At 53.0% G+C, this 25,126-nt stretch overlaps 1 pseudogene; it reads right to left on the minus strand.

The window, feature by feature from the left end:
• Window positions 1-4,578: 4,578 nt before the first annotated feature.
• Window positions 4,579-25,126, minus strand: LOC119112925 (protein Skeletor, isoforms B/C-like; annotated as a pseudogene).

Consider the following 25,126-nt stretch of genomic DNA (forward strand, 5'->3'; position numbering starts at 1 on the left):
CCGTATGCAGGCGGCACGCGCTGACCACGGTATGAAAGATCTGTATCGCTCACCCCATCCTCGCGGCGTCGGCGTGGCGCCCTGATCTCCGATGGTCTGTGGTACGACGCCACCCCAATGTTCGGGCCGTCATGTTTGCCGTTTCTACGCGGCGTAGCAGGCCGTGCGCGGCGGCCGGCTTACGGGGTTGACCGGTGCGGCCCGGTGGTGTGCAGGTGGTCTCGCTGCTGCTGGCGGCCGGGGCGCACGTGGACCGGCGGATCGGCTCCGGACACCGGGACACGGCGCACACCCTGCTCGACGCCGCCGGACACCGCTACTGCCGCGTGCAGCACGCGCCGCTGCGCTGCCTGGCGGCACGTGTCGTCAGCCGACACGTGCCGCGTGCGGCTGTACCTTACGACCTGCGCTCCTGGGTCGACCAGCACTGAGCGTGTCGCTCTGGTCGCTCTGCCTGTCTGTCTGTCAGTCTGTCTGTTTGTCTGTCTGTCTATCTGTCGGGTGCGGTGACCACGCACGATGCACTGATGGATGATGGACAGGAGACGCAGGGGCTGGGACTGGACACCGTTGAGCACATGCTGGATGAGTTCGCAAGATCAAACAATTCTGCAGCTCGAGCCAGTTTGGTGGCGCGAGAGAGCGGTGGGGATTTCAGACGCATTAGTGGGTACTTTTTAGAGTAGGCGGCCAGCGCGTCTACTGTTTATTGACGCGGTGACTTCACTGAATGTGTAACTGGCGGGCACCGCCGATGGTCTGACCAGCGGGCAGTGCCACCGATGGTCTGACAAGCGGGCAGTACCGCCGGTGGTGTGACTAGCGGGCAGTACGACCGATGGTCTGACAAGCGTGCAGTGCCACCGATGGTCTGACCAGACGGGGAAGCCCCGTCGGGCTGCTTTCTCGACGGCCAATGATGACCGCCCGACGCCAGATAACAGGGTTGCTTACAGCCACTGGAGCCGAGTGTTCACGCGATAGGGCAGGATTGTCTGCAGACACCTACAACTGCACGCCGGGCGGTCCCTGGAGCCAGTGTTCACGGGCCACAGACAGGCCGTCTGCCAGATCGCCGACAGCTGCAGTCACAGACTGCGCGCTGCCGCGCCTTTCCTCTTCACGCCGCCCCCCCCCCCCCCCCGCGCCCCCGTGTGCCTTCTTGGTGTGACCGTCGACTGCGTGTCGTGCGTTTCCGTCTGCTATGAGGCCAGCGGGCTTCATGTACGGCGCCGACTGGCATGTTGGTTGGTGCTATACTGGGCGGGACGTGCTGCTTGGTTGGCTTTTTACTGGCACTGGAATACGAGTCAGGTGTTGGTTTGGGTCAGGAGTCTGCAATGGGGCTCGCGAAGGCACGCAACGTTGGTGGTGAATGGGTCGAACCCGGGCGCGAGTGCCGAACTGAAAGCCAGCGTCGAGCAGTGGGTGGATCCGTGGATGAGATCAAAGGTTGAAGGACTGATGTCGGGGTATTGCCGTTGCTGCTGGGATATGGAGGACTGGCAGTGGGTCGTGATTTGGATGCCGAATAACAACCTGTCTTGGGGTATGCTGAGTTCGGACTAGTCTCAGCTTTGCGTGACCCCCCCCCCCCCCGCCCCCCTCCGTTGCCGAATCCGATGGGCTGCCGGTACGGTGGTTTCCGCCCACTGTCTTGTGATTGATTTTATATCCAACACGTGTAAAGGTGGAGACCCGAATTGAAATCCGGCGGCCAGCGTAGGCGGTGTTCATCGTTCATCGTCAGTGGAGGGCAAGGGCGGCGGGCGGGCGGGTCAGCGCGGTCGGTTGTTCCTCGTCATCGTCAGCCGGAGGGACAGGGGCTGGCGGGCGGCCGGTCAGCGCGGCTCGTGTTGTTTGTTCCTCGTCATCGTCAGTGGAGGGACAAGAATGGTGGGCGGGCGGTAGCGCGGTCGTGTTCCTCGTCCTCGTCATGTGGGACATGACTGGGGGCTGCGGTCAGCGCGGTGGTGTTCCCCGATCTCGTCAGTGGAGGGACAAGACTGGTGGGCGGCGGTCCGCGCTGGTCGGTGTTCCTCGGTCATCGTCAGTGGAGGGACAGGGCTGGTGGGCGGCGGCTAGCGCGGCCGGTGTTCCTCGTCATCGTCAACGGAGGGACAGGGCTGGTGGGCGGCGGCTAGCGAGGTCGGTGTTCCTCGCCATCGTTAGTGGAGGGACAGGGCTGGTGGGCGGCGGTCAGCGCTGTCGGTGTTCCTCGCCATCGTTAGTGGAGGGACAGGGCTGGTGGGCGGCGGTCAGCGCGGTCGGTGTTCCTCGTCATCGTCAGTGGAGGGACAGGACTGGTGGGCGCGGTCAGAGGCGGTCGGTGTTCCTCGTCATCGTAAGTGGAGGGACAAGGCTGGTGGCGGCGGCCAGCGCGGCTGGTGTTCCTCGTCATCATCAGTGGAGGGACAGGGCTGGTGGGCGGCGGCCAGCGCGGCTGGTGTTCCTCGTCATCATCAGTGGAGGGACGGGACTGGTGGGCGGCGGTTAGCGCGGTCGGTGTTCCTCGTCATCGTCAGTGGAGGGACGGGGCTGGTGGGCGGCGGCCAGCGCGGTCGGTGTTCCTCGTCATCGTCAGTGGAGGGACGGGGCTGGTGGACGCTCTGGCGACCCGGCAGTGCTTCGGGAAGTCTTAGTGGAGTCGTAGGGCACTGTGGGCTGCCGAACATGACAATATTAGGTTTGAGTCGGTGCCGCATTGGTCTGCCATCTGCGGGTGATTTGTACCGCCGTATCTGTGTTGGCACAGACATCCAATCCACAGCCATCTCGCGCTATCTCAAAATGGGCATGGTGACTGGCTTTGCTAAATGGGCTTTCCGGTTTTGATCGTTCTGTCAAGACCGACAGACCTGTGTCATGTCTTCAGTAGAGGAGCATGTAAAAATGTTAGTCCTATTTTGAAGAGTTGTCTTTCGCCGTTGGTTGGCTTGTGCCGTCTGCTGGCCTGACGTATAAAGCGGCCAAAGCCTGCTTCGGACCGTGTGTTTTTGCCTCGTAATACTTGTTCCGAAGCTCACCAATAAATGACGTACACGCCTCGGCATGTGTGTGGTATAAGAGATGGACTTTTCGCAGAATTGGATCTGCGTCGTGTCTGCATATTGAATGGGTTTTCTGGTACCAATGCTCGGGATCAGAAAATTGTCCCGTCCTGGATAAATCGGACTAGTTATGGCAGTCATTACCCGCGACGGGAAAACACCAAGCCAAAACCATGACAGGTGGACATCTTATATTCGTCCATCGCATACCAATACGCCTGTTGGACGGTTATGTGCAACACTCCCAGTTCCTGCATCACAAACCGCTGTTTCGCTAACTACCGGATCACTGAGCGTGCGCTTGCGCGACCGCCCACGTCCTGCTTCGTTTTCTCGACGAATCTGCCTGCACTGGCTGGATCACTTGGCAACAACACCATGACACCTCTGTTGTTGCTCACGAAATATTGCTTTCAGCGCGGACGTGATCGCCCTGACAGCGTCACATCACGATAGCCCTGGCGGCCCGTCAGCCCGCGCCGCCTACCCGCCGCCAGACCTCGGCTGCCGCCGCTGGACGTCGCCGCCGGCCACGCGCTGTGTCCTGGGCACGGTAACGCGGCGCGCGCGGCCGCCATCGCCGCAGCGCGCTCCGTTCCCGCTGCTGTGGCGCCTACGCGGCGAGAGCCAGCACAGCCAGCGCCGCGGTCAGCAGACCGCAAACGATGCGGCCTCCGCCGGCCGCCAGCACAGGCAGCTCATCGACAATGTGGAGCTGCCACCCCATGTTCGGCCGCGTGTAGCTGTGGTAGAACACGGTGGCCGGCCAAGTGTTGTTGGGCGTCACCTCCAGGACGGCTGGCTCGCCCCTCCTTGTCACAGTGCAGCAGCAGCGAGTTACGGAAGCCCTTGAAGTCGCTGAAGTCGTCGTCGAGACGGCGGTCGCCCGTCTCCTGGTGCTTCCACACGCAGAGCGGCCCCGCTGTCGGCCAGTACATCGGCGGCCGTCAGGACGGCGGCTGTGCGCCACCGGACATTATAAGGCGGCGTCAGAAAACTACGCCAACCGGTGCGCGGTCCACTTTTCAAACAGATGTTCAAACCCGGTGTGAAGAAGCGGTTCTCAGCGTGGAAAACGCAGCCCACAAGTGATTTGGTTGGCATAACTCAGTGAAAAAGTGACGTCAAGCTTTCACGCGTTTTAGCACGCCGGCAGCGTCGCCTCGACCGCGATGTGTGCGGCGCATGTCAAACAAGACAAGAGCGCCGTGAAACAGTTGAGTTGGTTTCAGATTTTTCAGTGTGGGAGTGAAAAGGTCTCAGCCCACTTATCTGACCTTACGCAACGTACACCCCCGCGTACATCTAGGACAACAACATAATTTTGTAGCAGTGCGGACAATGGGTACAGTCATGCAATGACGCATGCACCACACCAAAGGCTTTTTATTCCACAACTCAAGTCTTAAACCGACCAATGGTCCATTAACATGTTCATGTAACATGATCATGTTAACGCGATAGATAAGCCTCGCTAAATAATGCAGACAGCTTCTACAAAACTCGTGACACGGGGTGGCCTGTAATTCGCCAGTGCGGATCGATTTTGAACATGCTTGGAGTTTTCTGGCTTATTTATCACCAATGGACAGGCGATAGAATTTGGTCCTTTCGTTTATCGCGTTCCCTAAAATGACCTTTGTTGTCGGCCTGGTATAGTAGTCGGCGTGGCTTAAAACCCCAATCAACGACACTCGGCCTGGTGTATGATCGACCGTCACGAGCAACATCGACTGCATCTGCGCCATGGGCTGACCTGCCGTGGGCTGCGGCTTGCCTCGCCGGGTGAACTCGACGCCGGCCAGCACCCGGATCTCGCGGCGGGCCTCCTCGTCCAGCTGACCGTAGCCGCCCACCGGGTCATCTGCGACGCCACACACACTCGGTCACGTCACGCGCCGCGACATCACACACACTCGGTCACGTCACGCGCCGCGACATCACACACACTCGGTCACGTCACGCACCGCGACATCACACACACTCGGTCACGTCACGCGCCGCGACATCACACACACTCGGTCACGTCACGCGCCGCGACATCACACACACTCGGTCACGTCACGCGCCGCGACATCACACACACTCGGTCACATCACGCGCCGCATCACACACACTCGGTCACGTCACGCGCCGCAACATCACACACACTCGGTCACATCACGCGCCGCAACATCACACACTCGGTCACACCACCCATCGCGACATCACACACACTCGGTCACACCACACATCGCGACATCACACACACTCGGTCACACCACATCGCGACATCACACACACTCGGTCACACCACACATCGCGACATCACACACAGGCACACACTCGGTCACACCACACAAAAGAAGGTGCATTGTGCAACGCTGCGCCGCTGCAGGACTCAGATACATGTCACGCCGTCACAAACAAGCCCCGCTGCTAAATGGGCGGTATTCATCGCCGAAAAGGGCCTCGGCTTGCCGCTGACCTGTGATGATGAAGGGATGGTAGAACACCGGGTCGGCCGGGTTTCTGCCGCCCTCCACCACGAACTTGTAGGTCTGGCCGCGCTTCAGGTATATATCGGGCACCAGGTACCCGTGCAGGTACCACGCCAGGCTGTTGGAGAGCTGACCTGGAGCACGTGGCCGCGGTCAGTGCGCCGGCGCCCCCTGGCGGTCCGCAGCACCGACTCCCGCACGCATCGCCTTCACGGTATCCGATGCAGACCCGGACAGTCGGGCGCGCATCTGATCATCTAGCCGCTCCGCACCGGCAGAAAAGAAAGATCGTGACGAAACAGACTGTTGCATGCTTTGTCAAATTCTAAGGCGCATTCGCGTCGTGTCGCAGCGCGCTGAAGGCTCGGAGGGCGTCTCGGGGCCTGGTCACACGCCGCTGGGCGCCGCCGTACTGACCTGTGGTGCCGGTGTAGCCCCGCAGGCCGCCGGATGGCCCCAGGCGGGCTGTGATCTTCCTGAGGTGGATGTCGGAGAAGTGGAACGGCCCCCAAGGATCCCTGAGAAGGTGTGAAATGAACCGATGGTCACAGCTGATTTCACACGGAAATACACTTGCAGGGATCGCAGTCCAGCACCAGGTGGCCCCTAACTGGCCGTTGGCCGTTAGGACGTGCTGCCCGTCACAGCCAGTCACAGAGCGGGTCATGATATCGTTTGGACGCTCAGATAAGGGCACTTGGCTCTGATAAAAATGATTCTGCTGCTTTGTGGTTTGGACCATATTCAGAGATTTTCTTCCTGATTTTCGTTACGGCGTCAGGTGGTCGTGGCTTCCCACCCATCTCTACTTAGCAAGCATTCAGTTAATGGTCATGTGGATCCCATGTTGAGGGTAGCTGTTGGCGCGGAACAGCTCGGTCGCCTCAGCGATTCGTGCGTCTCGGGCAGTGGGTGTCAGATGTGAATCGGACCGCCCTGTTACGGTCCGTTCTGCGGCCCGCCGTGACGGGCGCTGCCCAACGGTCAGCTGTGGAGCCACCTGGTGTCGATCGGCGAAACCCATCACGCCGTCGCGCTGCGTGATGTGGCCCGCTCCTTTTCCCTCTGAACCAACCCTTCCATCCTCCTGAAGACAGCCAACGGCTGAACATCAGACTGTTCTCTGCTCGGCTCACCGTCGCCCCGTCTTCTCTGGGTCTGGGTGAGACACTCACCACCTTCACATGCGACCTTACGGTCAGTGTAAACTACAACGCTGATGGTTATACTTGCGCAAGTTCCAAAAATGTTGGGGAAATGTTGCTTCTCTGAGCAAAAAACCAAAGCAGCCTCGCATGCTTAGTGTTCACGGGATCACAATGATCCTTGTCAAAGTTAATACGTAAACGTACGATACCCACTCAAGGTACGCCTTGGGTAAAATGCTTAAAACTCTCCTAGCGTTCTCTCGTAATGTACCTGAATGCATCATTATACATTTGGTCTTGTGACTCGATTCATAGCACATATGTAGATACGACTGATCGCAAATGCCATCCTGATATTTTCCGGTTATATTTTCGGCAAAACGGGACATCAACGAACATCCGTCTTTCTTTTACAGTTAAACCAATGTCTGACACTAGCTAATGTATGCTGCAAGACCAATATTCCATAGCTAAAACCATGAGTCCAGGCTTCATGCGTTTCTTTACATAGGGTCTGTACGCCACCCAAGGGTAGTGAAAGCCTACGCCAGCAAAGCGGAGCGGCGTTAGCATGCCCTGCAAGGACACATCCGATGCAGCAGATAACATCAACGACCAGCCTGTATCCTCGTACACCTGCCACGATTTCCAAAGAGATCATTTTGACCAGTGTTACGGTTTGCCAGTCAGGCTGGACGTCTTTGTGATCTTTAAAAGGCCCATATCATGATCAGATGACAGGCATGGGCTCACTACTAGGCGCCGAATCGACCCCGGGCCCGTGATCAGTTAGATACGGTTTGGAATGAGTCGCTTCATTTCACCAAACCCGACTCAGATGCGTGATCACTATGGTCACCCAACACTAGATACGAACTCGGAGCTAACTTCAAGCTTGAATATACATAGAGTCGCACTCAAAGACTATGAGGGCCAAGTGCCCGAACTCGGATGCGGATTGAAAACCAAATGGATAAACACCAGGCAGAGTGATGATAACGACTTAATTTCGAACTCGGCTCCTTGCTGAATATTTTTAAGTCTGACTTTTTGACGTGCTGACTACATCCATGCAAATAGCATGCTTTCACGGTTACCGCTGCTTCAAAAATATTCACTTACCGTTTCGGGTGTTGGACCGAGGTAAATGCCTTGCAGTTGACTTCCTCGGGCCTTCGGTTGAAGTTGATCTTAACGTTGTGTTTTGGGTACAGCCTGTGGAAGGTGGGCTTGAGGGCAGAGTCCAGCTTCCCGATGGCCCAAATGATGTAGGTGTCCTCTTTGTCTGACACCACAATGTCGCCTGGATCCTCTGTCGGACATGGGCTTGTAAATGTATTGTCAGGCGCGATGTGCTTTGTCTGCCTTCAGACACGCTTTGAGTTTTGACTGTCAATAGGCAGCCGCCGTTTGCTGAGGAGCATTGGAATGTTCCGTCCCATCTGACACGAATAGTTGACATACCTCACATTGTGTCTCGCCTTCAACCCTCTTAGCTTCTTCTCTAGCACACCCCACCAAACTGCTTTCCATTGACTCGTTGGAAGATAGCTGTCTATAAAAGTGATGCATTTGGGGGGAAAATGATAGACTGGCACATACCCTGAACATGGAGTTGACTGCACACAGGCGCGTCGGTATATACGCTATCCTGATGTACTTTCACCTCACTCAATTTCACACGTGTGTTTACTATAGGTATATGGTCGTTTACGACGCGGGGTACCATTGTGCTATGAAGCGAGTTTCATTCGGATCAGGGATTTCCGTTTCTGTTTTATCTGGGACAAGACCGCTGCGAAGCAAGATACCGGGTAGCAATTGTAAACAACATTGACCGCCGCTGGTCTCGGGATGCAAACAAGCCGGATGTGCATCAAATGAAGAGGCCGTTTCAGCCCTACATCCTGTTTTGACTACACCCTTCCGGAGGTTGGTGGCTACCTCGCCCCACCGGCGGATCCACGCGCGCCAGCCCCGCGACTGTCTAATAACTAAGGAGGATAAAACGGTGCAATAAAAAACCCGCGGCTGCGCCTTGCCCTTCAGAAATAGTTCTGGAAATAATGGGGGTCAAACCGACATCTCCCACATCCGAACGCGTGTTAAGACATTTCAGCCAATGCCCACGGCGCAAGCAGAGGGAGGGGGGGGGGGGGGGGGCACAGGAGAAACGTGCCCTCCCCACATTTCATACGTTATAGCGGTCATTACTCAAACCCATAGGTTAAGTCTCACCAAAATTCTGAAGGGAACGAATACATGGGACCACTGGGCTTCGCGAGAGCAGACCGCAGGTGCCCGCTCAGTGTTGTCGATATATGATTGCTGCTGCAAATGTCGCGACCGACAGACCCGCCGCAGCAACAGCTCTGCCGACATTTTTCGACTAAATGAAGCGTGTGGTGCGCTGTTGTAGTGTAGCAAAACCAGCTTAGGGAATAAACAGGGACAAAAACGACAACTTGCTGCAAAACACATGGAACACGGTATTTTCTCCGAATGAGACAAACATTCCTATCACGGATGAGGCACTGATGGCTCCCCGACGGAATACGAAGCCACACACATGGCTTGTTGTTCACTGAAACGCGACATCACTTTTACAACAATGACTCATATAAGGTGCTGTGGCGCTAATGTCGCGTATAAGTCTTTACAGTAAAAGTAACGTCCTGTATAAGTGGTGCCTGTATGCATTGTTGCAAAAGAAGTAATGGCGAGTATAAGCTTTTCACACGGCATTTCGATTCAAAGCAAACTAATGAACTGTCAGTTGTAAACAAAGGTAACGAACGATCCTCACATCATCGGTGACAGAGCGTTTTCCTCACCGTCGATGACCTTGTGATTCCTTACTGCATTGGATCGAAATGAAGAACTTGGTAGCTATACATGCATTATCATGTATTCCAGAAAGATCAAACTGTAAGAAAATCTGGGCTTTTCTGGCTTGCTGGTCGGACTCACTTGTATCGAAGTCCCGTCTGAATTGGAAGGAGGTGATGCCGTCCTCTCTGGACCGAGACGTGAACTGGAAGTTGCTTATGCCTCCCACCTTTTCATCTGGACACACTCCCTGCAGCTTGTCCAGTACCTTGAGGCACTGAAAATGTCGGAAATAAAATGCATTAGTCTCTATCAGCAGCGAAACACGGTATCAGGAAGACGTGCTGTTCGGCGGAGAATGAGCGGTAGCCATTAACATCAGCGTTATTACGTATCATAGTGCACAAACTTAAAGGAATATGGCAATGCCTTCGCCGGGCTTAACGGTAGCTTTTGAATCCATGACAATGAATAAATGATTGGTCCTGACCGCAGCAGTCAGTGGTGCTGCGCAGGCGTGCTGTGAACTACCGCTTGAAAGGAAAGGAAGGCAGCATTTGTTGTGGCCAATATGCTTCAGCATAGGAAATGGACAGATTTGTAATGCTAATATTACACATTATTTACCACAATATAACATTTCCATCTTGGATGCTTGTATTGCTGAAAACATTGATTTGGCAAAGTATCAACAAAATCGTAAAGTTTTGCGTGGACCTTCAAGGGAGTATGTCACATTTGAACATCCGTCACATATTGTCATATCACACGCGTACGATTTGATCGGTAATGACAACTTTCTCGAAGTCCTTCCGAAAGGCTTAAAATCTTTATTTGATTTAGCTACTCCCGCGAGAGATATCTCTTTGGACTCCCTGTACGCCACCATGAAAACAATATATTGAATTTTCATTGTTTTTTTTTCCAGCGCATGCGTTCTAGGAAGTTTGCAACGCACTAAGTTGTCAACATGCTTCAGTAATAAATGCTCCCGAAGCTTGAAACACTGTTAAGAAAACAAACTTGCAAACACGGGCTTATTATCGAGCGAATTCAACGAAACTGTTCTTTTGCTTTGCTTTCTCCCCTATGGTTTTTACAACGGTGGCTCTTTTTAAAGCGCACTTTCGTTTTGGGTAGCGGTGTATCACATGGTCCGAAGTAACACACTGGTTCAAACTCCAACCAATGCGCTTCTCCGTAACTGGCCCTTGCCGCAGGCTGTGCCAATTACAAACGTTGATTTTTACTGACGTCGTTCATACAAGTAGACGTGCCACTTTTTAACGCGCAGGCTCGCAATGTGCGCTTAAAAACAGGTCAAAAATGGTCAATAACAGCGGGCCTCAGGAGATTCTGCTGTCGTGACAACGGCGGTTGCGACAGGTGCACTTGTCGCGGACTCGGGATACACTCCGGGGCTTCTAAGATAAAAGTGTAGTGCCGTTCCAAAGCGTTGTCAGCGTAATTTAAACTCCAAAATAACTAAAATTTATATCCTAACTATACCTTGATGGTGCTGCAGGGGCTACCCGGTCTACTCGTAGACGTAAATGGTTCTAACGTTTCATCACAGTAGGTTTTTGAAACATACCCCAAAGGGGTGACATTTCTTTTAACCCCGTCTACACAGGGAACTGGCAAATTGTAGGATCGTCACCAGAACGTGTCCATCAGTTTCCAGCTACATCTGTTGACAAGCAGTGTCTGAAACTTGGGTGTTTCTTTGTGTTTTTAGACCCAAGGCATTTTGCTCTCCACAAATTTGCACTGGAAAGAATATAAGCATTCTTCTCTGTGATCGACGTCAGATAAAGGCAAGCTGTTCCTGAAACTTCGACAGCATCGCGTGCCACACTCAAGACTAAACGAGGGATACTGTTTGCGGGCTACAGCCGAATCTATCTATCATATCACTCACAATCTTTTCCTGTAATGCACTCAGTGCCCAGGTCCGTTGCTGCTCACCAGCAGACGTTTAAGCCCCCCCCCCCCCCCCTACCGTCCAACAACGACACTGGCGCGCTCGTGTAAATCACTAACACGGTAGAAATTGATACGAAAGTGTGTGATGCCAAACAAACATGTACCTCCGAATATAGGATTAATTTATCCTGTGTTGATTAAAAGTTATTTTTAACTAATTTTTCATGGTACCCTTATTCAAACTGGATTTGAAACTATCAGAAATATATATTGTATAAAAGGTACAATGCTGAGGTCAAATACCATCCCCAAACATTCGCCTGGGCACGCGGAAATCCACGGCTCCGCGAGTATCCGGCTCTTGGGGAGGATTTAGCCTTGGGGGGAAGGCATATTCTCCACCAAGAAATCCGAGCTGAATACGTGATGAAAATGCGTAAAAGGGGCATTAAGCGAAAGCATGGATTTTTTCTCCTGAAAGCATAAAATTATGATCTGAGTATAAAGCTAAAGCAGCGTTTCTTGTTTTCCTTTGAGCAGAACTTCTAGTCTTTATTTGCATAATTATTTACGTTTCTGAGATCTATCTTTTATTTGAACCGGCTTCTACCGATAAATGCATTTTTTACAAAATCATTGCAGTCCTAAATGGCAATATCAAAACCGATACATAACTTACAGCGGCTCTGTCGTTCAAGGAAGCAATTGCGTGCGCGCCATTTATGTAGCCCACCGACCTTTTTTGGAGGAGACACGCGCGGAGTGTTGGTAGCGCGACTGGTTGGTAGTGTAGATAATGGCCATATATAAATTCAGCTCAGTGTCATAAACTGAGAAAAGTATTGTGTCAGACTCAACGCCGTTGAGCAGATGAAGCGATGCTAACCTTATGCGGCTGGATTGCTGTGAGGAGGAAACGATTCCTCCGCCACTGCCGCAATGGTCTCCGAGCCCTTGTCACGCAGCAGCCTGACGTTCCAGGCGATGTAGTTTTGTACACAACTTTGCGGAGCGGGTGAGCAGAAAAATCTGTGATCCTAAATAAATGGTATAAACCATTTATCCCTGATTTTGACCAAGTTTTTTCTCAAAGTTGGGGAGGGGCTAGGAACTAAGGGGCTAGGGGCTAGCATCCTATGCAACTAAATGGAGAACTACACACCTAGTCCCAAATAAGTACACGTAGGTCAATAAAAGCCTAGGCGGGTATCACATTGCCCCAGAATGTTACTCTGGCGCGAGGAAGATTGTACCTTGGCTAGGACATAGCTGTACCAACTACCATGCCCCAGATACTTCTATTTATATTGTGGCTTGCATGACATTGCAACCATAAACTTGCTATAATGTGCTGTGGGGAATGGTGCAACAGGTGCACAACATTTTAAGCATTGGTTTCTATCAGCCCTTATTGGGACTGACACCTTCACAATCAAATTATCAATATCAACAACTTTCTATCAGATCCATAGCTTCAAAAAATGCAGTAGATGTGAGCATAGACTGAAGAAGAAAGCACTTACTTAGGAAGCTAAAAAATTACGAACTGCAAGCAGCCAATCTCTAATGGTCTTTGGCAATCACTGAGACTAGCTAAAGCATGGTGTTTACTGTCATCTGCTGCCAAAGAATTCATTTAGTGCCAGCTGTGAATGCAGTGCAAATTCGCTTGTTTTTTTTTTGTTCTCACTACAATCTGTGATTTAGAATTTTTCGCTCCCCCAAGAACCAAAGCTAACTTTCAGATACGGTTGACAAGTGTGGCCCTCCTGCGTCGAAACAAGGGAAACGACGCCTGCCTAACAAGGTGTGCTGAATCCAAAAACAGAGCTTCTGTATCTAGGAAGAGTCCACAATTTAATGATAAAATAAACTATGACCGGATCATCTCATTGTGGAGGAACTCCTGAACACGCCGCTAGGCTTTACAGCATACGCGCCCCACCTGGGGGTACTCACATCATAAAAGCATTTTACTTCACAGCGCCACGGACGGAGACAAACCACGAGCATGACGCCATTTTCGGCGTTCCTGGTTTGTTTGGCCACCAGAAATACTTCTTTGGAATAAGAATCTTCTACGCTGTATTTTTTACTAGGCTATAACCCTGTACAAATACACCGAGCCCGACGCGTGTCTGTTGCCCACTGTCCTGGACCAACCAAAACGTTGTCGACGGGCTGACCTTCACCGCTCACCTTGGCTGCTCCGCCTCCGGCGATACTCACGGCAGTGGAATGCACGACCGACCCAGCTAAGAAGTCGACTTTGAAACGACGACTTAACGCTGGAATGCTTAAGCCACCTCCCGCAGCATTCACCGTCACCACACAGCGGGCATATTTCCGGCATTCGAAAACCGGGGTGCGGTCACGCCATGTCACCGGTCATTCGAAGGCCAGTGTGCGGTCATGACTAGCCACTGTTCGATCACCGCGGCCTGTTGTTGTTGATTGGTGTTTTCGGGCGCGCCGACTGCTGCGGTCATTGCAGCGTTTGCGGTTAGGGGGCAGCAATGGCCACTCATCTGCAAGCGTTGTCCAGTTTAAATGCAGTTAGCGATCACTCACCGGCGAGTGGCCAGTGTGCTGTACTTGGTATGGGTTGTGCGTCAGGGTGTAGTTTTGGGTCGCTTACCGGCGAGTGGGCGGTCAGGGTGTAGTCCTCGGTGAAGGTGAGGTACTCCTGGATGTAGGCCACCACGGCGTCTCCGCCGATCATCTCCGTCTTGGAGTCAGAACCGCTGAACCCGAACGCCACGTATTCGTCCTCCGCTGTTACCAAAGCAGGACGGATTGGTCAGGGCGCGTAGATGTGCTAAGATATCAAGCCTGACTTTCGTCAGATTTCCCGGCTGTCATGACAATCGTCATGAAAAGCTCGTCGCATCGGAAAATATTCGCCATCTGGGGTTCACAAGGCCCCGGACGAGGCTCAAGGAGATCTGCAGAGCCTCTCAATAGTTGTCAAACGTATCAAGGGCCCTGGAGAGCGGAAAGTGAAGACTCATTGAGACCCAAGTGAAGACTCATTCTGAGTACCGCAATCGTGGGTTCCCCAAGCGTAGAGGCCGCCGGGCGAGTAAGGCAACGGTATTTTGAAGCACTGAAGCGGTTCGGAAATGCATCGCTTGATGCCAGTGGGATCACATGTTATCAGCGTACTCGTCACCGCGATGTTACTTGACTATGCTTTAAAACTTTGCCGCTCACAATGCATTAAATGCCGCCGACAAGTAGGGCATGTGTTTTTCTTTAAAAATCCTTTATGATCTATTTTCCTCAAAGGAGACATACGATGTCATTATTCCGATGCTTAATTTACCTTACACCGAACGCTTTATTAAAATCGTTCCTTATCCATCCTTATTTTGAACGCCCGTAAAGGAACTGCCCAGAGCCAAACCTCAAACATAAATCATCGAACGACGACTTTGAGGCTTGTTGTAATGCAGCACCGTCGGAAGGCTGCAGCGGAAGCGGAGTTCCCTGCCCGAGGAGCACAGGCCGAATGATAAACCAACAGATAAATTCCATACGTGATTCAAACTTGAGCTAGATGCGCAGGTACTGAACGTTAACACCGCGGAGACTGGCCCGATCGAGCTGTAAATGGCGGCCGGGCAGCGGTTTTGCCCAGGGTGCGGCCGCCAGAGAAGGGCAGGTGCGCCGAGGCCGCCGCCGCTAGCACCCACCGATCTGCGCCGCCAGCTCCATGGTGATGGACGGACCGTGTGTGGACCAGCGGATCTGCAGGTCCTTGTGCAGCTGCTCGCAGTTCGGGAACACCGTCTTCATCGGCTGCGGGCGAAGCGATTCCACACATCACGCTGGCATGTCGAGCGGTCTACAGCCGCGCCAGCACTCAACCAACAAGGGGACGTGTACACCAGCACGCGATAAAGCTCGCATATGCTCCGTGCAGGTGCTATGTCCTGTTATGTCCTGTTCACACCACGGTACAATGGCTTTTATAATTCTTACAGGCAGGTCAGCATTATCAACTGATTATGCGATGCATACCACAGCTTCCAGCTGTTCTCATTGTGCCGGAAGGTTAATGGATCTGTCCAAGAGCTGGCGCTCACTTCCGTGGCGCGCTGATTTGCAGCAGTCCATGCAGTCGACACGCTCGTCTGCACGTGTCGGTTCTCCCACCGTAGTGGCCAGCGGCGGACGCGCGGGCCGACGGCCACAACTCACAATTATCTCCACCAGCGACGGTGGGATGTTCAGGCCGTCCGGGATGATGGTCCAGCCGTAGCTCTGCTTCTCGTCCACATTCCACACGGCCAGCCACTTGATGTCGAAGATGGTCATCTCGCCGGGAAGCGTGACCAGCACGTCCTCTTTGTCGTAGCGGCGCAGAGGGTTGACGCTGGCGATGGGCGCGGTTCGAATGCCGGTGAGGCGTCTGACTCAGGCATTGGCAAGGGATCAGAGCCTGACAGTAGCCACACCTCGGTCACACACTGTCCGTGGATCCGTCCCAAGACACGAGCAAAGAGCTGGACTCTAACACTGGTGAGGATTTCATGTCAGTCGCTGGTAAGGAGTCGGGGCCCAATACAGGCAGCAGTCGGGGCCAGACAGTGACCAAGACGGGGTCAGGTACCGACAAGGGTCGGAGTAAGATACTGGTAAAGGTCTTGGTCAGTCAAAGACAATGATCGGGGTCAGGGGTCGTAGGCCCACAAAACACGGGAAAATGGCTCAAAAATGGTAATTGGTTCACAACTCGAATAAATATAATAAATAGGTCACACGAGGTACGCACACGGTACTCTTAATTATACACTAACAATGGATGTTTCGCGCGGATGGCTTCAAGATAGTATTCTCTAGACAATGTTTTTGCGCATACCCTAAAATCGCCGTCCAGGTGCGTGAATCGGGTGCATCGATGAACTGTATCGGGGCCAGATAGGGTCGCTTCCTCCCATGCTTATCGTTCGGGGAAAAACGGTGCGTAGGTTCTGGGTCCGCATACAGTTGTGGTGGAAAACGAATCCCCGATTGTTCTCATAGACCCTGGGGTCGGCAATATATATATATATATATATATATATATATATATATATATATATATATCGCTGGATTGCTTAGCCGCCGCGCTTACACTGTTTTTATGTCCCTCTAGCTCTGATACAAAGTATTGGGGAGCGGCATCTGCCGTCGTCTAGCGCTCAGTGACTTCTGATCACACACGGCGAGACAATTGTAAAGGTGCGGAGAACTCGAGAGCGTACATACCATCCGTATTCATCCGCGGTGCGGAGAACCGGAGAGCACACTTACTATCCGTATTCATCCGGCACCTTGACACCCTTGGAGGAGGGCTGAGGTCCGAGCCCCCCCAGAAGTACACCTCTCCTCCGGTGCCGTCGTAGCTGAAGTCTGCAAGCGGGTGTTGAGTTAGCGAGCTCCGGGGCAGCGCTGGAGGTGCCGCTGCCGTGGGCCGCGGCGGTGCGCCGGGCGGCGCGGTGGCCGGGTCTGTCATCACGGGGCTAGACCGGCAGACTGACGGTGGACATGACGCGTGACACGTGGGAAAGGGTTCTGGCGGAACACCGGTCCGGCAGCAACGAAGTGCACCCAGAGACTGTCATTCAGAAAGCCCACGTGTAGTGAAGTTTCTCGATTAACTCGAGAATGGAAGTCGTTATGTCTTCGAAAAATACCACAAATGCGGGTGTCTTCTTCGATCCTTTAACATTCACCCGATGGGGCCGCCTTTACACCTTCGTCCGACGAGGGAATCTGACGGGGTCCTGTACGAATTGTCGGCAAGACAGGTACCGCATCAGCCGAAAATGAGCGTCTTGTCCGCGGTCTAAGCTATGCAGATGTGCGGTTTTGAGGGCTTCAGGTTGACAGGTGACCTACCATGTCACGATAATGACCTTAAGCGAGCCACTTCACAAGTAGGACAAAATGGTATCACCAGCATATATTATTACCAGCATATATTATTATCAGCCTGAGGATAAAAAGTCTCAACGTATTCTTCGCCGCCTTTCTGCCCTCAAAATATCCGATGTTGGGGTCTGGATCAACGAGTAACCTAACAGGTCACGCAAATTTCTCCGCGGCAGAAACGTCTATGCGAGTGCATGATAAGCCGTCCCACTGCCGGTGGCCGCCATGCTGAGCAAAGAGGGGTGACGGAGAAAGACCGGCGCATTGAACATCGTTTACCCTGTCCAACTTCATTCGCTTTCTTTTCTGGGCCGTGTGATCGACCTGAGCCATTAAGGTTAGGGTTAAATAGGTTATACGTGTTTTGTATCGCTGCGCAATGCAGAATTTGGCCTATAAAAATTGGATGGGCGTGTGCCAATTCTTCACACAAAATCAGTTGACAACAATTTGCTGTGTGCGTAATTGACCTATAACAGACTAAACTTGCTTATGGGGCGAAATATTTCCTCCATCTGCCATATGGCATAAAGCACTCATGTCGCAAAGACGCGATAAACGACATTCAGCGTAAGATTCGAACTGCTCCAGATGACTGATACTTGAAAACCATGGGAGGGGTCTGCGCCAGGCCAAACAACACTAAAGATTGCTACAATGGATTGTAATAATAACCAAAATGCAGGTGTTATGTAGTGAACTGCAAGGTGGAACAAACGCACTCCACAACCAGATTTACCTCTGGTGGCCTCATCCCACACTTCCAGACATAATGGCGGCTGGCATGATTACTGACCAAATCAATTCAGGTCGCTTTCATCAAGAAACGAGTAACATGTCCCGAATCCCACCAAATAAACCGCATTGTCGATTTGCCGAGATACCTATCTGACATGGCTTTCACAAATGCGTCACGGGTTACGAAATAATCGGGATAATAGCTGAAGCATGTCAGGAATGGTAACTGTGGCATCGCCAGCTGCTAAAAGAAAAGCATGGCATAGCCAAGTACCAAAAATTACCGACGCAAATAATCATTTAAGAAAGGGGCGAATCGCGTGCAGACAATGAAGTGAGCGACGATATTTTGCTAACATTGAGCTCGATGCTTCAAGCTGCTCAGCTGTCGTGTTATTGCCTGCACGTTGCCAGCCTGTTGTGACAATAGGTGGCCGGCTTGAGGGAGCGTTGTTGGTGTTATTATTGCCTACTGTGCTATCATCAGAAGGTATCAGTAAGGTGTCACAGATTTCCAAATTTACTTAGCACTAAAGAACACAGATGAAAGCGGGCCTGAATGGTCTGTAGCACTACTCTATCAAACTGCCACGGACTACAATGCCTAAAAATAACGCACATGGTGCACTTTCAGAATGCATTCGCACGAGAAGATACATATAGAAACAGACGTACTTTTCAATTTCTTAAAGCCACCTTGAAGCCTGTTCCGGGTGTCCGGTCTCCCCCCCCCATGTTGGCTCTGATCCCGTCCAGACTCACCCTTGACCTCGATAGTCTTGGAGTCGATGATTCGGATGCGTCCCGAGTTGACGCCGTGGCCGCGCCGGCTGAGCCCTGTCAGCCACTGCGGCTGTGGCGCCTCGAACCCCTCCGGGATGTACACGTCACCGAACGTGTCCTGCCGGCGGGTGCACCTGTCACCGCCGCCTCCGGCTGGACCGCACCACACCGCACCGCACCGCACCGCACCGCACCGCACCGCACCGCACCGCACCACACCCGCACCGCACCGCACCGCACCACACCACACCGCACCGCACACACCGCACCGCACCGCACCGCACCGCACCACACCGCACCGCACCGCACCGCACCGCACCGCACCGCACCGCACCGCACCGCACCGCACCGCACCGCACCGGATCGGATCGCATCGCACCGGACTGGACCGGACTGGACCGCACCGGACCGGACTGGATCGAATCGCACCGGACCGGACTGAACCGGACTGGACCGCACCGGACCGGTGTCCGAGCGTTCGTGCGCCCCTTCCAACCACGATCGGCACATGCATGCACTGTTGGACGTGCCAACGTCCAGTCCAGGTTGATGCGTGCAACCAATGGCAGGCCTTGTGTGATACCTTGGATACACGTCGAGACGTGTGCATTCCAATGCCACTGACCCGGCAATGCACACGTTTTCATCCGCTCCTCCTCCCGCTAAATACACCAGCAGTATTATGACAAGCGGTCAGGTTCCGAAAGACTCGTATTCAACAGCAGCCAATGGCATTTGAAACTTACCTGCACCGTCAGGTCGTAGATCGCGAGCCACTTGATGTCGCTCAGGCTCTTTTCCTTTGGTAATACCAGAGTGATGTCCTTGTTCAGGTACCGCTCCAAAATGTTCGTTCTGTGGCAAACAGAAAGCAAAACGTGAATGATTGGTGAGTGACTCTTCACAGGGAGTGCATCGCCAGGAAATGAACAAGCTGTGCCAGTATTGAGATGGCAATGTGCTAATTCCAGTTATTTTTCAGCATTCTTTTCCCGTAATATGTGAGGTAAGCAGTGTGTGAAAAATCTATCGAGAGCGGCTGTACACCTGCATATATTCAAAGAAACCTTGGATGCCCGGGGATGCCCAATGTCACACAGCAACAACTTGAGATGACTGATTTGGGTTTATGATCGAAAATTGATCTGGCCTGTGCCATGGGTACCCGGTTGTGTACCTGTACTTCATAGTAGGACACGCCTCAACGAAATTGCTGTTCGCAAATCATTAGCTGGAGCTTAACAGTTAGTATGATCAAAAAGTACCACTCCGCCAGACGTTCAAATAAAGAAGCAGGCGCAAGCAGCAGTATACAGTCTGCAAAAGCTATGCAGTCGGTACAATTAGATTACCCACTGAGGGTCTCTCACACGAAACAGCTAGCCCGTTTTACCGAGTCACTGTTTGACCAGCTGGCCAGTTAGTGAGGCCACGTACCCCTCCGATGTACAGCGTAACGGTCAGCTACGCGGCTCGGGCACCGACCCGGGATTGGGAATTGAACGGGAACTCTGGGATCGGCGATTGGTCGCGCCGCAACCTTAACCTCCGTCGGGAGTCCAGCATCTGACCAAGTTTTACGGAGGCACTGAGACGGGTTTCAGCACTACGCATGGGCCGCTTGTTTGGGTTCGGACGGGATCGTCCCCGTCTGGTGTGTTAGTAGGTACCATGTACGTCCCAACATCTCCGACATTATTCCAGCCGTGATCAAGCATCCCGCTGAGCGTCGACATGCCAAAGAGCGTACCTCCTCCCAACTGTGCGCTTTACCGTAGTGATGCCGCTGTGATGGAGGACGTGATGCCGCTGTGAGGGGGATCCTCATAACGCACCTTCACCGTCGAGCGTTAGCGGGCGTCGCACGCAGCCCAGTGACGGCACAGCGGGGCGGCCGCAGTGCCCACGCGACGCCTCACCGTGGGGTGGCCGCAGACGCGACTGGGAGCATCGGCAGGAGGGACAGCTTCCGCTCGGACGGCTCCGAGGGGGCGGGGCTGTGCCACCTCAGCTAGGGACGGCGCGGCAGCACAGCTGCGTTGCACACTCACCTGCCGTGCTCGTTGGCCAGGATGAAGCCTCGCGGGCCGGGCCGGTTGTTTGAGCCCGCCCAGAAAAATGTGTCGGTACCCTCGCCATCATAGGAGAAATCCTGCAAGAGCGGCAAGCGTAGTCAGGACCAGGCAGGCCACCAGTATCGACATACGACCCATTGGCATGCTCCAGTAGTGTGTTCTCGACTGTTCCAATAGAAGACTTCAAGACAAACGCCATGACAAATGACCAGTTTGTGTCGTGGTCCTGAGATATCCAGGTCGGCATAGTCTTGCAATGAACAAGTTATACGTTCGCATCACGGTGGCCGCTTCTCGTGCGAGCCTGCCGGGTGGACCGTCGCAGGTGTCTGGGGCGGCCGGTCGGCGGCGCGGGCGTACTCGCCAGCTGACAGGGCCCTGCCGACGCTCCAGCTCACAGCTCTGTCCCACGTACGCGGCCGCCACACACTGCCGCTAGACGGCGCCATACGCGGCCGGTCAGCGCGCTGACCTTGATCAGGATGGTGAACTCGTCGACGGCGTACACTTCGCCCGACACCTGGTGGTGGTACGAGTTGAGTTTGCTGATGTACTTGCCGAGGTACACGTCTCCCGGCTCCTGGGCGCTGGCCACAGCCGCTGCGAGTGAGGGCGTGGGGTGAGGAGGGGCGGCCATCGCGTGTCGTCAGCCGACCTCACACGGCCGACCATCGCACCATAGAGAGCCCGCCCTTCACGCCTCGACCCGGTGCATGACGCATTCTGCGATCCTCTGCGGATAAGCTGGACGGGGGGACCGCTTTCGATGCGCTCATCGACTTCGCATTAGGTTTCAGATTAAACCCAGAGATGGCCACAATGCGAATACTACTGGAAGGTGTGGGAACGGAAGCCCGACCCTGATCAACACACTGTGTAGTAAAGGCCAATTAAAAAGTGCTGAAATGGAGTGCGTCAATGGAAAATGTCCGGAGGGACAAAGACAAACGGGGATAGAAGCGAAATAGAAGAAAATGACCACCAAAGCGCAAAATGCCAGAGTGCAAAGCTCCCAAATGGAAAAAGTCGATAAGCATGTCAATCATCGTGATCGAAAAGCAGCCCCCACCCCCACACCTCTGCTACCACTCCAGCATTTCAGCTGGGAGGGTGCGAGACGCTATGACCAATGCCTGATGGGCATCGCGGGTTCTCGTCCTAGAAACGGCCCAACTTTCACGGCTATCTGGCAGCTGGGTAAGAGAGTCGGACTGAGGCCAGGGCGAGCACGTCATGCGTAAGCATGGCGCGGGCATGCGTCAGCAGCATATCAGGATCACACGAGGTGTTTCACGTAACCTTCGTAAAAGTGCTATTATTATGCTGACAAAACCAATGAAGGCTGTACTTGAAATGTTTGCGAGGTTACGGACGTTTTCTGTAATCACAGCTACACAATGTTTGTTTGACGGATGTAAACAGTGCTTAAGCATTACATGAACCATCACACGAGCACTGAAGGCTTTAATTAAAGCCCGACTAAATAGAGCATGGATGTTTTGTAGCCGTCTTACGTTTTGTGTTTAAAATAAATGTTTGGTATTTCGGGAGTTGTTAAGGACATTTGTAGGGAGCATTATGCATATAAATGAGACAATATTGGTAGCTTTATTTGCCGTAAAATAGACAGGGAATGGATAGACATGTGACATTTCAGCTACATGTTCTTATCAAAACCAAAATCGTTAAATATTTCGGCAATTGATAATCCACTAATATTCGTTCCTTCAAAAGCATGTGACCCAACTATCATACGCACCTCTCCATTCACCTGTTTGTTCCACGAGGAATAAGGTGGTAAAAACTGTTCCGTCTGAATGTTCAACCGTATCAACTTTCCTTACGCCTCATAGGATGCAACTGACTTGACCAACTCCTCATAAGTCGACTGTGTAGTTCTCAGCGTTTTAAGCGTGTGATTCAGTGATCAATTGTTTGGATACATATTATCCACATAAGCATCCCAACATTCCATTGGGATGCACACATAGCTGCACAATGCCGCTTCCTGTTGTTATAGGCTAGTGGCTCAGATGTCCGCCCCGGTGACACGGAAGATACTGGGGTTTACGTTTTAGAGGTGCCTAATTGACCCGGCAGATGCCAGGCAGCGGGAGACGAGAGGGTCGTCACGGCTATGCGACATGATCGCATGAAGGCAGTGAATGGCACGTTAGAGTTCTCTCCGAACAGGTGCGGAGCAAACTGTCAGTCCAACTGGACGAAGAGTTGGCCACAAACAGTTATATCTGCAACTCATTCGGGATAAATATAAAAAATAATACTAATGCACTTCTTCATAACACTGGCATTCGTTCTGCGGTTAACACAAGCAGCCATCCGAGACAACATCACAAGAAACTTCCTCCCAAACTTTGCTGGTGTGTGACCAACAACTTTCGCCATTTGTCGCAGTCTACTCGTGAACACAGGGCGCCAAAGCGCTACACCCTGACGAGCACATTACATGCACCTTGCCGCAGTTTTAGCACATGGAAGCACAGTATTGAGTCCCAGCCCGTCTGGCGGGCCCCCGTCCCTGAAGCAGGGAACGTTCACGAAAGGCCTCGCGCAAACTCCTGGCCTTCTGGTCGCCACTGTTGGCCGCCGCGGCTGCCGGTGTGTGCTTGGGCGCTCCGGCACACCCCTGGAGGCCCACCTGAATGATCGCGCGCTTGAAACAGCTGAAAAACACAAAGCCAGCCAGGAACGAGCCAGTGCAGTTAGTTTTATTCAATAAGACAGAAACACAATCAACAATGCTGGTAATTTAGTTCACCGTCGGACATAAATGGCTGCAGAACATTATTCGTGCGCCGCTCAGTCAGGCAATACTCAAGCAATATACGGTCAGGCGATACTCCACTATTCAATTGCTCCTGGTGTTTCACAAGAAGCTAACTTGTGAGGTGTGTCGTGAAGACATTAGTAATAATGGCGTCGAAGAATAACGTCTGTGACAGTGCAGACATTTCAAGCTATGCCTACAATTTTCAACCCAATGACGAAATAATGGCAAGTTTGCGAAGGTTAAATGGCACGCCGGCATAACATGAAACGGCAAACTCTGCATTGGGTGCCTGACTACGCGAAATGTCTACGACGTACCCATGCCAATCCCAGTCTAGAAAAATTATGTCAATATTAAATGGATTCTTGATTGATTAGTTCCGTTATTGCTACCTTCCTCGTCATACAATCTCACTATTTCTAAAGAAAAATAAATCGTCAGTGTCATGCTCTCTTGACGCAGTGGATGGTTGCGGCTCTTCAGCCGTGACACATCACAAGCACTTGTCCTTAGAAGCAGCCAGACGCCGTCACCTCCTCGCATTTATCTGTAACCACATGATCTTGTACCGCATGTTCGCATAACCCGACCCAGAGACAAGAACATAAGGCTAGTTCAGGTGTGTAGGGTCCTGTTCAGCTAAGGCAGCTCAAGCTCCCTCCCCCAACCTTGGGAGAGAAGTGGGTGAAATTCACGGAGACTACGTTTTTGGTGTATTTTGGTGATGTGGTTCTCGATTTCTCCCCACTCAGCACCCTTTCCCAATTTATTTTTCGAAACTCTGTCGCCGGCCTTGTTATCTACAAGAAATTGAGCAAGCTGAAAGCACAAAGCACTCAGGTGGGGCGGCTGACCCATATAACGGTTAATGTCATGACTGGACGGAGTGCCAAGGTCATCAACAGGAGCGGCGGATGCGCTGGTGAGCTGGAGGGGGGCAAAGGCAGTCCTTGCCTCGCCTTTTCCATGCAGCGTGCCATGAAGCTAGCTTCAAACTATGCCGATGGTGGGATGACGGCTACCGTCTGCGTCTCCTAATCCTCCGTGCCTGGTCACCAGACCGCGAAGACAACGCGCCATGTTGGCATTGGCCGGAGCGGATACCTCGCCCTTCAGAGCTCTGGGACGCCCCGGCGCCTGGACTAGTTTCGCCTGTCGCCGCCCTGCGCCCAACAGGTGCCAGGCGGCGCCACGCCGACCCGCGGGTCACCCGTGGTGCGGCACGCTTACCCAGTCCGAGCAGCAGGCTGATGGATACGGTGGCTAGACTAGTCATAGCAGACTGGCACAGCACACCCACACATGCACGTGCTCAAGCCGTTATCACATACACAGGGCGCAGCCGAGGCTGGCTCGGCACCAGCTGTTCGGGAGCGGCGCGCGGCGG

Source organism: Pollicipes pollicipes, unplaced genomic scaffold (assembly GCF_011947565.3).
Source record: "Pollicipes pollicipes isolate AB1234 unplaced genomic scaffold, Ppol_2.1 Scaffold_7261;HRSCAF=8764_pilon_pilon_pilon, whole genome shotgun sequence".
Lineage (NCBI taxonomy): Eukaryota > Metazoa > Arthropoda > Thecostraca > Pollicipedomorpha > Pollicipedidae > Pollicipes > Pollicipes pollicipes.